The sequence below is a fragment of the Arachis ipaensis genome, chromosome B1 (genome assembly GCF_059453495.1).
Source record: "Arachis ipaensis isolate K30076 ecotype BB chromosome B1, ASM5945349v1, whole genome shotgun sequence".
Taxonomy (NCBI): domain Eukaryota; kingdom Viridiplantae; phylum Streptophyta; class Magnoliopsida; order Fabales; family Fabaceae; genus Arachis; species Arachis ipaensis.
The window spans coordinates 41,305,727-41,320,928 of NC_142436.1; positions in this window are offsets into that span (position 1 = coordinate 41,305,727).

Below are 15,202 nucleotides of genomic sequence, written 5' to 3' on the forward strand. Positions count from 1 at the left end.
TCTCCTAGATCTTCAACCAACTCTTCTTCTTGAACAATGACAGCTTCTTCTACTTGTTCTAGTACAAATTCGTGCTCTGTCTTGTCCACTGAAGTTTCTGGTATCTCCTTCATGCTACGCTCTTCATTAGACTATCCACATGGGGCTGTGGCTGATCCTTGTGTATTTGAGCACCTAGAAACCCATTGAATTACTGCTTGCTCCAGTTGTCGAATGGTTGTTTGAAGTTTATTTACTATTTCCTTTAGGCGAACCTCTGCTTCTCGGGTTGCTGGACTTGGACATGATACATAGGAAAGTGGCGGTGATTGGGAGTGATTGGATTGGTACTGGGGTAAGGAAGGATCATATGGTGGCAAATGGTGAAGAGAAACTTGTGAGTGTGGTGGTTCGAGGTTATGTTGAAAGGATGGTTTATATACACGGGGTGGGGCTTGTTGGTAGTTACAAGGTTGTCCACCATATCTTTCAGCTGGGTATGCACGGTAGAATGGTCTTTGTCCAGGATATCTCGGAGGGTGTTGCTGCCTAAAGGGTTGATTAAATCCTCTTGGCTCCATCCATCCTTGATTGGTCTGACCTTGATGCATATTCCTGCTGTAACTTCTATTTCCTTCAACAAAGTTAGAACCAAACTCAAAGCGAGAGGAGTGAGAATTCATGGTAGCAATTGAAAAATAAAAAGGAAAAACAGAAATAAATAAACAAGTAAAAGAAAAATATTTACAATAACCAATAATAAGGCACACGTTAGCAGTTCCCCGGCAACGGCGCCATTTTAACGTTTTGGTTTTTTGCCAGTAAAGAAGTTCATAAAAAAAGTCGCGTTGTAGATATAGTCTCTAAACCGACAGAAATCCCTTCGTACAAATGTTTTGGGTGTCACAAGTAACAAACTCCTTAAAAATTATTAACCGAGTATTCAAACCTGGGGTCGTCTTCTCAAGGAACTGCAGGGAAGTATGTTCTTATTATTGGCTATAAAGATTGTAATCAGGGTTTAGAAGGTGAGAAGAAAGTGATTTGAATGACAAGTAAAGTAAATGGCAATTAAAATAAATAAATACTGTAAAATAACTTTTGGCAAGGTAAGAGAAATTGAAAGTCCAACTTAGTTATCTCTCTCAACAATAATGAAAGTTGAATCTAAATTCCACTTAGTTAACCTTTACTAAGCAAAGGAAAGTCAAGGGACTAATTAGTTTGACCTTTGAATCCTATTTATTTCCTAAGAAAAAGTTGGGATTATTGAAGTTCAGTTCAATTAGCAAGACAACGATTATCAATTATGCTGAGTTTAATAACTGTTGAGTTACTGATTTCTTAACCAAGACCAAAAGGAGAAAAAGTAAATTGCGGGAATAAAAATATCTTCAGATTGGAAGCAATGGTAACACAAATTAAAGAGAAAGCAATCAATAACTGAAATACCTCAAATAATCATTAATTCAAATAATAATCTGTAACATGGAATAATTCATAAGCCAATTGGGCAACATCTGTAGATACGAATAAAAGCATTAAAGTAAAAGTAGCATAGAAACATGAATTAAAGTAAATATTAAACCTGGATCGAGAGTCACTCTTACAAACTAAGAGAAGTCATAAATCATAATCCTAATCCTAATCCTAAGAGAGAGAGGAGAGAACATCTCTCAAACTAAATCTAAATCATGGAAAGTGAAAATTGGCGAGCTCTCTTTTGAATGGATGCATTCCTCCACTTTATAACCTCTAATATGTGTGTTTTGTACTTGGATCTGGGCCAAAAAGGGCTTCAGAAATCGCTGGGGGCGTATTCTGTAAATTCTGATACGTGGCCTCTGTCACGCGTCCGCGTGGGTCACGCGGTCGCGTCATCTGGAGTTTTTCTTGCCACGCGGTCGCGTCAGTCACGCGTCCGCGTCGTATGCGTTCTACTTAAGGCGCGCGGTCGCGTCAGTCATGCGGCCGCGTCGCTACTTCTTCGCTTCTAGCACGCGATCGCGTCGTCCATGCGATCGCGTGGATACCAGTTTCTGCAAAACTCCGTTTCGCACTTTCCTTCCATTTTTGTACGTTTCCTTTTTCATCCTTTAAGTCATTCTGCCTTAGAAAATCTGAAACTACTTAACACACTAATCACGGCATCGAATGGAAATAAAGGTAATTAAAATAATTAATTTTAAAGCTTAGGAAACATGTTTTTCACATACATCACATAATAAGGAAGGGAAAGTAAAACCATGCAATTAATATGAATAAGTGGGTGAAGGATTGAATAAATCACTCAAACTAAGTACAAAATAACTCATGAAATATGGGTTTATCATGGACGCGTCGATGGTGGCACGTGCTTCACTTAATGCAACCCGTGGCCAGAGATTTTAGAAGCCTTGTGGGCCCAATCCAACTCATTTCTGATGCTATTTAAGCCAAGGATTGAAGGGGAATCAATATACTTTAGATACTTTGGATCATTAGTGTAGTTTAGGTTAGTTTTAGAGAGAGAAGCTCTCACTTCTCTCTAGGATTAAGATTAGGTTTTAGATCTAGATTAGAATTTCTTAGATCTATGTTTAATTCATGCTTTGATTTACTTTTCCTTTACAATTTCTAGTTCCTCTTCTTCTCCTCTCTCTAATTTTGTATTTCATTCTTGTGATTCTCTACTTTTATGTTCATGCACTTTTGTTTCTTCTATTTACATTTCAATGCAATTTATGTTTTAATGTTCCTTTATTGTTCATTTGATTTGTTGTTGTTTAATTTCTTGCAACTGAGTAGTGTAGATTTACTTTCCTTGCACTTTTTTACTATGCTTTCCTTTTAGGTCTTCCAAGTGTTTGATAAAATGCTTGCTTGGATTTTAGAGTAGATTTTGTTCCTCTTGGCTATGGTAGAGTAATTAGTGACGCTTGAGTTATCTAATTTCCTTGTTGATTGATAATTAGAAGTTGCTAATTGATTTGGATACCGCTAACGCTAGTCTTTCCCTTGGGAGTTGGCTAGGACTTGTAGAATCAAGTTGATTCATCCACTTAACTTTCTTCTATGATTAGAGGTTAACTAAGTGGTAGCAATGGATAATTGTGGTCACAATTGAGGAGGATAACTAGGATAGGACTTCTAATTCTCACAACCTTGCCAAGAGCCTTCTAGTTGTTAGTTTATTTTCATTGTCATTTACTTTTCATGTTTCTTATCAAAAACCCCAAACATAACTTATAACCAATAACAAGACATTTCATTGTAATTCCTAGGGAGAACGACCCGAGGTTCAATACTTCGGTTTATAAATTTAGGGGTTTGTACTAGTGACAAACAATCTTTTGTATGAAAGGACTATTGTTGGTTTAAAAACTATACTTGCAACGAGACTTCAATTGTGAATTCTAGACCACACAAAAGTCATCTCATCAAAGCTTCCTCTGAAGAAAAAGCTTATGACCCTGAGAATCCTGCAATGGAAGAGGTGAATTACATGGGAGAATCCTATGGAAACACCTATAATCCTTCATGGAGAAATCACCCTAATTTCTCATGGAAGGATCAACAGAAGCCTAATCAAGGCTTCAATAATAATGGTGGGAAAAATAGGTTTGGCAATAGCAAGCCTTTTCCATCATCTTCTGAGCAACAGACAGAGAATTCTAAGCAGAGCCACTCTGACTTAGCAACCATAATCTCTGATCTATCTAAGACCACTCTCAGTTTCATGACTGAAACAAGGTCCTCCATCAGAAATTTGGAGGCACAAGTGGGTCAGCTGAGTAAAAGAGTGGCCGAAACTCCTCCTAGTACTCTCCCAAGCAATACAGAAGAGAATCCAAAAAGAGAGTGCAAGGCCATCAATATACCCAACATGGCCGAACCTGTAGATGAGGGAAAGGCAGTGAATTCTAGTAAGGAAGACCTCCATGGACGTCCACTGACCCCTAATGAGTTCCCCAATGAAGAACCAAAGGAATCTGAGGCTCATACAGATACCATAGAGATTCCATTAAACTTACTATTGCCATTCATGAGCTCTGATGAGTATTCTTCCTCTGAAGAGGATGAAGATATTATTGAAGAGCAAGTTGCTCAATATCTAGGAGCAATCATGAAGCTGAATGCCAAGTTATTTAGTAATGAGACTTGGGAGGATGAACCTCCATTTCTCATCAATGAACTGAATGCTTTAGGGCAACTAAAGTTACCTCAGAAGAAACCGGATCCCGAAAAGTTCTTAATACCTTGCATCATAGGCACCATGACCTTTAAGAAGGCTCTGTGTGACCTTGGTTCAAGTATAAACCTCATGCCACTCTCTGTAATGGAGAAACTAGGGATCTTTGAGGTACAAGCTGCAAGAATCTCACTAGAGATGGCAGACAATTCAAGGAAACAAGCTTATGGACTTGTAGAGGATGTCTTAGTAAAAGTTGAAGGCTTTTACATCCCTGCTGATTTCATAATCCTAAACACTGGGAAGGATGAGGATGAATCCATCATCCTTGGAAGACCCTTCCTAGCCACAGCAAGAGCTGTGATTGATGTGGACAGAGGAGAGTTAGTCCTTCAATTGAATGAGGACTACCTTGTGTTTAAGGCTCAAGGATCTTCTTCTGTAACCATAGAGAGGAAGCATGAAAAGCTTCTCTCAATACAGAGTCAAACAGAGCCCCCACACTCAACTTTTAAGTTTGGTGTTGGGAGGCCAACATCAAGCTCTGAGTCTCTGTGAAGCTCTCTAAGAGCTCACTATCAAGCTATTGACATTAAAGAAGTGCTTATTGAGAGGCAACCCAATGTTATTTAATTATATTTATTTATTTTCCATTGTCATTTTATGTTTTTTTTTAGGTTGATGATCATGTGAAGTCATAAAAACAACTGCAAAATTAAAGCAAAATGAAAAATAGCATAAAAAACAGAACACCCTAGAGAACAAGCTTACTAGCGTTTAAACGCCAGTAAAGATAGAAGAATGGGCGTTTAACGCCCAGCCTGGCAGCATTTTGGGCGTTAAACACCAGAATGGGCAGCACTCTGGGCTTTTAACGCCAGAAAGGGCTGTCTGGTGTCTGGCTGGCGTTAAACGCCAGAAATGGGGAGCAGACTGGCGCTTAAACGCCAGGCAAGGTAGCAGAGCTGGCGTTTAACGCCAGGAAAGATAGCAGAACTGGCGTTAAATGCCAGAATTGGCATACTATGGCCGTTTGAACGCCAGAATGGTGCAGGGAGCAGAATTCCTTAACACCTCAGGATCTGTGGACCCCACAAGATCCCCACCTACCTAACCTCTTCTTCTCTCCTCTTCACACCTTTTCATAACACTCTTTCCCAAATACCCTTGACCAATTTCATCAATAACTCTTCCCCAAATACCCTTCACCTATCAAATCCTACCCTCTTCCCCATATCCTCTTCACCACTTACATCTATCCATCATAAACTCCACCTACCTCACCATTCAAATTCAAACCATTCCCCTCCCAAACCCACCCCTTCATGACCGAATCCCCTCTCTCCTACCCTATAAATACCCCTCCTCACTACCTTCACTTTCACATATCACAAACACTTCTCTCCCCTTTGGCCGAAACCATCACCCCCCTTCCATCTCCTCCATTTCTTCTTCTTCTACTCCTTTCTTTCTTCTTTTTCTCGAGGACGAGCAAACATTTTAAGTTTAGTGTGGAAAAAGCTCTGCTTTTTATTTTTTCCATAACCATTAATGGCACCTAAGGCCGGAGAAACCTCTAGAGAGAGGAAAGGGAAGGTAATTGCTTCTACCTCCGAGTCATGGGAGATGGAGAGATTCATCTCAAAGGTCCATCAAGACCACTTCTATGAAGTTGTGGACAAGAAAAAGGTGATCCCCGAGGTCCCCTTCAAGCTCAAAAAGAGTGAATATCCAGAGATCCGACATGAGATTCAAAGAAGAGGTTGGAAAACTCTCACCAACCCAATCTAACAAGTCAGAATATTAATGGTTCAAGAGTTCTATGCTAATGCATGAATCACTAGAAACCATGACCAAAGTATGAACCCAAACCCAAAGAATTGGCTCACAATGGTTCGGGGAAATTACTTGGATTTCAGTCCAGAAAATGTGAGGTTGGCATTCAACTTGCCAATGATGCAAGGAGATCCTCACCCTTTCACTAGAAGGGTCAACTTTGATCAAAGGTTGGACCAAGTCCTTATGGACATCTGTGTAGAAGGAGCTCAATGGAAGAGAGACTCAAGAGGTAAGCCGGTTCAACTAAGAAGGCTTGACCTTAAAACAGTGGCTAGAGGATGGTTGGAGTTCATCCAACGCTCTATCATTCCTACTAGCAACCAGTCTGAAGTTACAATAGACCGGGCTATCATGATCCATAGCATCATGAATGGAGAGGAAGTAGAAGTTCATAAGATCATATCCCTAGAACTCTACAAGGTGGCGGACAAGCCCTCTACTTTAGCAAGGTTAGCCTTCCCTCATCTCATCTGTACCCTATGCAAGTCAGCTAGAATTGTCATCGAGGAAGACATCCTCATTGAAGGAGACAAGCCCATCACTAAGAAGAAGATGGAGCAAACAAGAGAGCCCACTCATGGACCTCAACAAGAGCATGAGGAAATTCCTCATCAAGAAATCCCTGAGATGCCTCAAGGGATGCACTTTCCTCCACAAAACTATTGGGAGCAAATCAACACCTCCTTAGGAGAATTGAGTTCTAACATGGGGCAACTAAGGACGGAGCACCAAGAGCATTCCATCCTCCTCCATAAAATTAGAGAAGACCAAAGAGCCATGAGAGAGGAGCAACAAAGGCAAGGAAGAGACATAGAGGAGCTCAAGCACTCCATAAGATCTTCAAGAGGAAGAACTAGCCGCCATCACTAAGGTGGGCCCGTTCATTAATTTCCTTGTTTTTATTTTTCTGTTTTGTCTATGTTTGTGTCTTTATTACATGATCATTAGTGTCTAGCAATGTTCTGAAAACCGGACCGGACCGGCCGGTTCGACCGGATTAACCGGAAACCGGTCATTTGGCCGGTCCGGTTAATTTCTAAAACCGTGTTGCAAAAAACCGGTTAAAAAACCGATCGAATCGGCGGTTAACCGGCGAACCGATCAAACCGGATGGGTTTTTTAAAGTCCCGGTTCGCTATGGACATGGAGAACGGCGTCGTTTTGAGCAAAAATAAAAAGGCAAAAAGCAACACACCCCCTCCCCCTTCTTTCTCTCACAAACCCAACCCTAAACCTTATCAGAGTATAGCAGCATGCCAGCATCCCCCTTCTCCGTTATCGAGATACTCTCCATCAACCAGAGGCTGCCGTCACCGCCGGACTAGCCTCAACCGAGCCTCCCACTTCTCCCATCGGCGTCACTCACATGCGAAGAAACCACGAGCACGTTCGTTTTCTTGCCGGTGGTCTTCGTTTTCAATCGCAATCCTTTTCTTGTTGTCGCGGTGGTTCGTTCTCTTCTCAACATCTCTCTTCAAGCTCTCTCTGACTTCACTCTCTCTCACCCTCACCCAAGTCGCATGCATTGAGGAATGAAAATCAGAGTTCATAGCCTTAACCAGTACCCACACTCACCCTCACCGCCTTCTCCATCGCCGAAAACTCATGTCGGCTCCGCGCGTTCACACAGTCGCAGTTCTCTTCCTGTGCCACTGATGTTCTCTTCCTTGATTGGTGATTTTGTTAACAGGGGAGGTTGTTTTTGTTGAGTTAATTATTGTCAATTATTGATAAATTTCTGAGTTAATTTTGTACAGTCTCCAGTCTTCCACTACTTCTTCAATTTCATTTTTATGAGTTGATTATTTTTCTGGATTAATTTTTTTATTGTTGTTTGTTGTTTTACTTAGTTAATGGTTGCTTTTTGGTTCATTAATTTCTGAGTTATGTTGTTCTGTATTATATTGGGTAAATTGGATTGAATGATCTGATAATTTTTGTTGGCAAGAAAAGGTCAGATTCAAGAGATGGGCATCAGTTTGTTCGAAGCCCCTCCAACGTTCCTCTTTCCTTTCCCTTTTTTTTGGATGTAGCTGGTATTAGATCTTCTGTATTAGGTTTGTGTTAGTTTTTTGTTGTTTTTGGGCCTTGGATCCCTCCTCATCATCCAGGAATTTTTTTTTATAAACTTTGATGTTTCATGAATATTTAATAATAAACTGTAGGTAAGTTATATATTAAATTTTTTTTTAATATTTTTATTTTATATTTAATTAAATCGGTTCAACCACGGTTCGACCCCGGTTGAACCATTAAACCATTGAACCAGTTACTCGACCGGTTCATTAACCGGTTCGGTTCTCGCAACCTTGGTGTCTAGTGTCTATGTCTTAAAGCTATGAATGTCCTATGAATCCTTCACCTTTCTATGTCTAGTACATGATTTCGAATCCTATCTTGAAATTAGTTCAATTATTTTGATGTGGTGGCAATACCTTTTGTTTTCTGAATGAATGCTTGAACAGTGCATATTTTTTAATTTGTTGTTTATGAATGTTAAAATTGTTGGCTCTTGAAAGAATAATGAAAAAGGAGAAATGTTATTGGTAATCTGAAAAATCATAAATTTGATTCTTGAAGCAAGAAAAAGCAGTGAATAGACAAAGCTTGTGAAAAAAATAAAAAAAAAATATTGGTGAAAGAAAAAAAATATAAAGAAAAAAAAGAGAAGAAAAAGAAAAAGCAAGTAGAAAAAGCCAATAACCCTTTAAACCAAAAGGCAATGGTAAAAAGGATCCAAGACTTTGAGCATTAATGGATAGGAGGGCCCAAAGGAATAAAATCCTGGCCTAAGCGGCTAAACCAAGCTGTCCCTAACCATGTGCTTGTGGCGTGAAGGTGTCAAGTGAAAAGATTGAGACTGAGAGGTTAAAGTCGTGGTCCAAAGCAAAAAGAGTGTGCTTAAGAGCTTGGTGCACAAAATTGTGATGTCAATGTTCACATTACTCTCTTACAACTTCGCACAACTAACCAGCAAGTGCACTGTGTCGTCCAAGTAATACCTTACGTGAGTAAGGGTCGATCCCACGGAGTTTGTTGGCTTGAAGCAAGCTATGGTTATCTCGTAACTCTTAGTCAGGATATAATATCAATAATAATTTTTAGTTTGAGTTGTAAAAAGTAAAAAGGGCAGAACACAAATTATACTTGTATGCAGTAATGGAGAATATGTTGGAGTTTTGGAGATGCTTTGTCTTCTGAAATTCTGCTTTCCTCTCTCTTCTTGTTCACGCACGCACGTCCTCCTATGGCAAGCTGTGTGTTGGTGGATCACCGTTGTCAATGGCTACCACCCTTCCTTTCAGTGAAAAGGGTCCAAGTGCGCTGTCACCGCACGGCTAATCATCTGCAGGTTCTCAATCGTACCGGAATAGGATTTACTATCCTTTTGCGTCTGTCACTACGCCCAGCACTCGCGAGTTTGAAGTTCGTCACAGCCATCCAATCCCAGAATCCTACTCGGAATACCACAAACAAGGTTTAGACTTTTCGGATTCTCATGAATGCCGCCATCAATCTAGCTTATACCACGGAGATTCTGATTAAGGAATCTAAGAGATACTCATTCAATCTGATGTAGAATAGAGGTGATTGTCAGACACACGTTCATGGATTGAGGAAGGTGATGAGTGTCACGAATCATCACCTTCTCCATAATTAAGCGTGAATGGATATCTTAGATAGGAACGCGCATGTTTGAATGGAAAACGGAAATACTTGCATTAATTCATCGAGACACAGCAGAGCTCCTCACCTCCAACAATGGAGTTTAGAGACTCATGACGTAAAAGAGTACAAAGTTCAGATCTAAAATGTCATGAGATGAAAATTAAATCTCTAAAAGTTGTTTAAATACTAAACTAGTAACCTAGGTTTACAGAAAATGAGTAAACTATGATAGATAGTGCAGAAATCTACTTTTGGGGCCCACTTGGTGTGTGCTGGGGCTGAGACTAAAGCTTCTCACGTGCCTGGGCTATTTTGGGCGTTCAACGCCAGGCTGTAACCTGTTTCTGGCGTTGAACTCCAACTTGTAACGTGTTTCTGGCGCTGGACGCCAGACTGCAACATAGAACTGGCGTTGAACGCCAGTTTACGTCGTCCAAATTTGAGCAAAGTATGGACTATTATATATTGCTGGAAATACCTGGATGTCTACTTTCCAACGCAATTGGAAGCGCATCAATTGGACTTCTGTAGCTCCAGAAATTCCATTCCGAGTGCAGAGAGGTCAGGATCCAACAGCATCAGCAGTCCTTTTTCAGCCTGAATCAGATTTTTGCTCAGCTCCCTCAAATTCAGCCAGAAAATACCTGAAATTACAGAAAAACACACAAACTCATAGTAAAGTCCAGAAATATGAATTTTGCCTAGAAAATAATGAAAATAAACTAAAAACTTACTAAAACATACTAAAAACTATATGAAATTAACCCCAAAAAGCGTATAAAATATCCGCTCATCACAACACCAAACCTGAACTGTTGCTTGTCCCCAAGCAACTAGACAAATAAAATAGAATACAAATGAGTCAAGAAACAATAATATCTCAGAGTTTTTGAGTGAAGCTCAGATTCTAATTAAATGAGCGGGGCTAGTAGCTTTTTACTTCCGAACAGTTTTGGCATCTCACTTTATCCATTGAAGCTCAGAATGATTGGCATCTATAGGAACTTAGAATTCAGATAGTGTTATTAATTTTCCTAGTTCAGTATGTTGATTCTTGAACACAGCTACTTTTATGAGTCTTGACCGTGGCCCTAAGCACTTTGTTTTTCAGTATTACCACCGGATACATAAATGCCACAGACACATAATTGGGTGAACCTTTTCAGATTGTGACTCAGCTTTGCTAAAGTCCCCAATTAGAGGTGTCCAGGGTTCTTAAGCACACTCTTCTTTTTGCTTTGGACCTTGACTTTAACCGCTCAGTCTCAAGTTTTCACTTGACACCTTCACGCCACAAGCACATGGTTAGGGACAGCTTGGTTTAGCCGCTTAGACCAGGATTTGATTCCCTTAGGCCCTCCTATCCACTGATGCTCAAAGCCTTGGATCCTTTTTATTACCCTTGCCTTTTGGTTTTAAGAGTTATTGGCTTTTTCTATTTTTTTTTTTTTTTGCAAGCTTTGTATTCACTGCTTTTTCTTGCTTCAAGAATCATTTTTATGATTTTTCAGATTACCAATAACATGTCTCATGTTTATCATTCTTTCAAGAGCCAACATATTTAACATTCAAGAACATCAAATTCCAAAGACATATGCACTGTTCAAGCATTCATTCAGAAGGCAGAAAGCATTGCCACCACATGTAATTAATCAGAATTTCTTGTATTAAAAACTCGAAAAATATTGCCTCCTTATCCTAAAAAAAATCTTCTATTTTATTCATGTTTAATGATGATGAGAAAAATAAATTATAGCTTAATTGGAGATAAAATAACTACTAATTACCACTATAACTACTAAGGTAGAACTCAAATAAGAATAATTATCACAGAGTTAAGGCTAAGATTAGGGCTCAACAACCTTGAGTTTGGGATGTGGATGTTCCTCTAGTCTGTGGAATGCTTGGTTCTTCGAGAGATAACTTCTGACGCTTCAGTTCCTTTAAGTCACGCCCTTGCTCTTCTTGTTTCCTGAGCAGTTTGCAGAGCATACTGTTTTGATTTTGCTGTTCTTCCTTTATTTGGTCCATAGATTCTTGCAACTTGGTAACAGATGCTTCAAGCTGTTCCCAATATTCAGATTGAGGGACTTCTGGGAGGAATTCTTGCGCCCTCCTCTTGGTGTGGTCATCCTGCATTTGTTGTTTTTCCATTGTGATTTTAGTGATTGGTTGCTCCACTGAGATATACTCTGTTATTCCCATCTTTACTCCAGCATCTTTGCAGAGCATAGAGATTAAGCTTGGATAAGCCAACCTGGCATCCTTGGAGTTCTTGTTAGCAAGTATGTAAAATTCAGATGGGATCAGTTGATGAACTTCTACTTCTTTTCCCAACATAATGCAATGGATCATTACTGCTCTTTTAACAGTGACTTCAGAACGGTTGCTTGTGGGCAATATAGAACGCCCAATGAAGTCCAGCCATCCTCTGGCGACTGGTTTGAGATCTTCTCTCTTGAGTTGATTTGGGACACCCTTGCTGCTGGTGGTCCACCTGGCTCCAGGGATGCATATATCCTCTAGAATCTTATCCAGGCCCTTGTTTGTTCTCATCATTCTCCTATTGAAGGAGTCTGGGTCATCTTTCAGCTGAGGTAGCTTAAAGATCTCCCTGATTTTGTCAGGGTGGATGTGAATAATCTTTCCTCTGACCAAAGTTCGATAGTCATAGAAGGTAGTTCCAGATATTCTCTGCCTGTCTGTTTGCCACAGATTAGCATAGAATTCCTGAACCATATTCCTTCCCACTTTCGTTTCAGGATTAGCTAGGACTTCCCAGTTCCTGTTTCGAATCTGCTTTTGGATCTCCGGATATTCATCTTCTTTCAGATCGAACTTAACTTCCGGGATCACTGATCTTAGACCCATTATTTTGTAGTAATGGTCTGAATGTTCTTTGGTTAAGAACCTCCCTTGATTCCAAAGTGGTTTTGGAAAGAGGTTATTTTCCTTTGGGAGCCATGATCTTAGTGGGTATGATTTAGTGATCACGGATAAACACACCAAACTTAGAGGTTTTTTGTCCTCAAGCAAAAGAAAAGAAAGGAGAGGGAATAGAAGGAGAGCTAGTGTTGAATGGTGGATGAGAGAAGGGAGGCCGAATGTGTTTTTAAAAGGGAAGGGGGTGGGTTTTCGAAAATAAGGAGAAAGATAAGATAGAAGATATGATTTAAAAAGAAATAAGTATGATAAGAAAAGATATAATTTAAAATTGAAAAGATATGAAAGATATTTGAAAAAGATAAATTTGGATTTTTGAAAAAGATAATATGGAGATTTGAAAAAGATATTGATTAGTTGAAAAGATTTTTGAATGAAAAGAGATAGATTTGTTTTGAAAATTTTGAAAAAGAGTTGAATTGGATTGAAAAAAGGATTTGTGCTTATGGATTAAGATACATTTGATATTTTTAAAGTAGGGTTTTTAGAAATTAGGGATTTTAGAAATCAGGGTTTGTAACATGTTTATGCAAGAAATCATGAATTGAAACATAAAAATTAAAATGAAAAATATGAAGTAAAAACGAAATTACCTCCTCCCCACCATCCTGGCGTTTGAACGCCCAAATGCTGCATGTTTTGGGCGTTCAACGCCCAACTGCTGCTTCTCCTGGGCGTTCAACGCCCAGCTGTTGCTTCTTTCTGGCGTTGAACGCCAGGAACTCCTTTGTCACTGGGCATTTTTCTGAACGCCCAAGACGCTGTAAATCTGGCGTTAAATGCCCAGAAGGAGCTTCTTTCTGATGTTTAACGCCCAGATGGCTATCCTTACTGGCGTTCAACGCCCAGTGGATGCTTCTTTTGGGCGTTGAACGCCCAAAACAGACTTTTACTGGCGTTTTCTTGCCAGTGAGCTCTTTTTCTCTGTTTTGTGTGCAGAATCCTTTTGTAACCCTGTAAACTTATACAATTGACTCTTTACCTTAGTATCAATGAACTTTATATAAACAAATAAAATCAAGAATAGGGCAAAATGCTTAGAGGAAGTGATGCCCCATGGCTTGGTTGCCTCCCAGCAAGCGCTTCTTTATTGTCTTTAGCTGGACCTTGCTGAGTTTTTAATCTAGCCTCAGCCTTGAGCACTCTTGCTCAACATTGCCTTCAAGATAGTGCTTGATTCTCTGTCCATTAACAATGAACTTCTTATCAGAATCAATATCTTGAAGCTCCACATAACCATATGGTGATACACTTGTAATCACATATGGTCCCTTCCACCGGGACTTCAGTTTCCCGGGGAATAGCCTGAGCCTAGAGTTAAACAATAGAACTTTTTGTCCTGGTTCAAAGATTCTAGATGACAGCTTTCTGTCATGCCACCTTTTTTACTTCTCTTTATAAAGCTTGGCATTTTCGAATGCAGTGAACCTGAATTCCTCTAGCTCATTCAGCTGGAGCAATCTTTTTTCTCCAGCTAGTTTGGCATCAAAGTTTAGGAATCTGGTTGCCCAGTAGGCCTTATGTTCCAGTTCCACAGGCAAGTGACAAGCCTTACCATACACAAGTTGGTACGGAGAGGTCCCTATAGGAGTCTTGAATGCTGTTCTGTAAGCCCACAGAGCATCATCCAAGCTTCGTGCCCAATCCATTCTACGGGTACTTACAGTCCGTTCCAGGATTCTTTTTAGTTCTCTGTTAGAAACTTCAGCTTGCCCATTTGTCTGTGGATGATATGGAGTCGCCACTTTGTGGCGAATTCCATACCGGACCATGGAAGAGTAAAGCTGTTTGTTGCAGAAGTGAGTGCCCCCATCACTGATTAGTACCCTAAGGACACCAAACCTGCTGAATATATGTTTCTGGAGGAACTTCAGCACTGTTTTAGCATCATTGGTGGGTGTGCCAATGGCCTCAACCCATTTTGATACATAGTCAACTGCCACCAGAATATAAGTGTTTGAGTATGATGGTGGGAAAGCCCCATGAAATCAATACCCCATACGTCAAACAACTCAATTTCCAAGATTTCTTGTTGAGGCATGGCGTAACTGTGAGGCAAATTACCAGCTCTCTGGCAACTGTCACAGTTACGTACAAACTCTCGGGAATCTCTGTAAAGTGTAGGCCAGTAGAAACCACATTGGAGGACCTTGGTGGCTGTTCGCTCACCTCCGAAATGACCTCCATATTGTGACCCATGGCAATGCCATAAGATCCTTTGTGCTTCTTCCTTAGGCACACACCTACGGATTATTCCGTCTGCACATCTCTTAAAGAGATAGGGTTCATCCCACAAGTAGTACTTTGCATCAGTAATTAATTTTTTCTTTTGTTGCCTGCTGTACTCCTTGGGAATGAACCTTGCAGCTTTGTAGTTTGCAATGTCTGCAAACCATGGTAATTCTTGAATGGCGAACAAATGCTCATCCAGAAAGGTTTTAGAGATCTCAATAGAGGGGGAGGACGCCCCTTCCACTGGTTCTATCTGGGACAGATGGTCAGCCACTTGGTTCTCTGTCCCTTTTCTGTCTCTTATTTCTATATCAAACTCTTGCAGAAGCAACACCCATCTTATGAGTCTGGGTTTTGAATCCTGCTTTG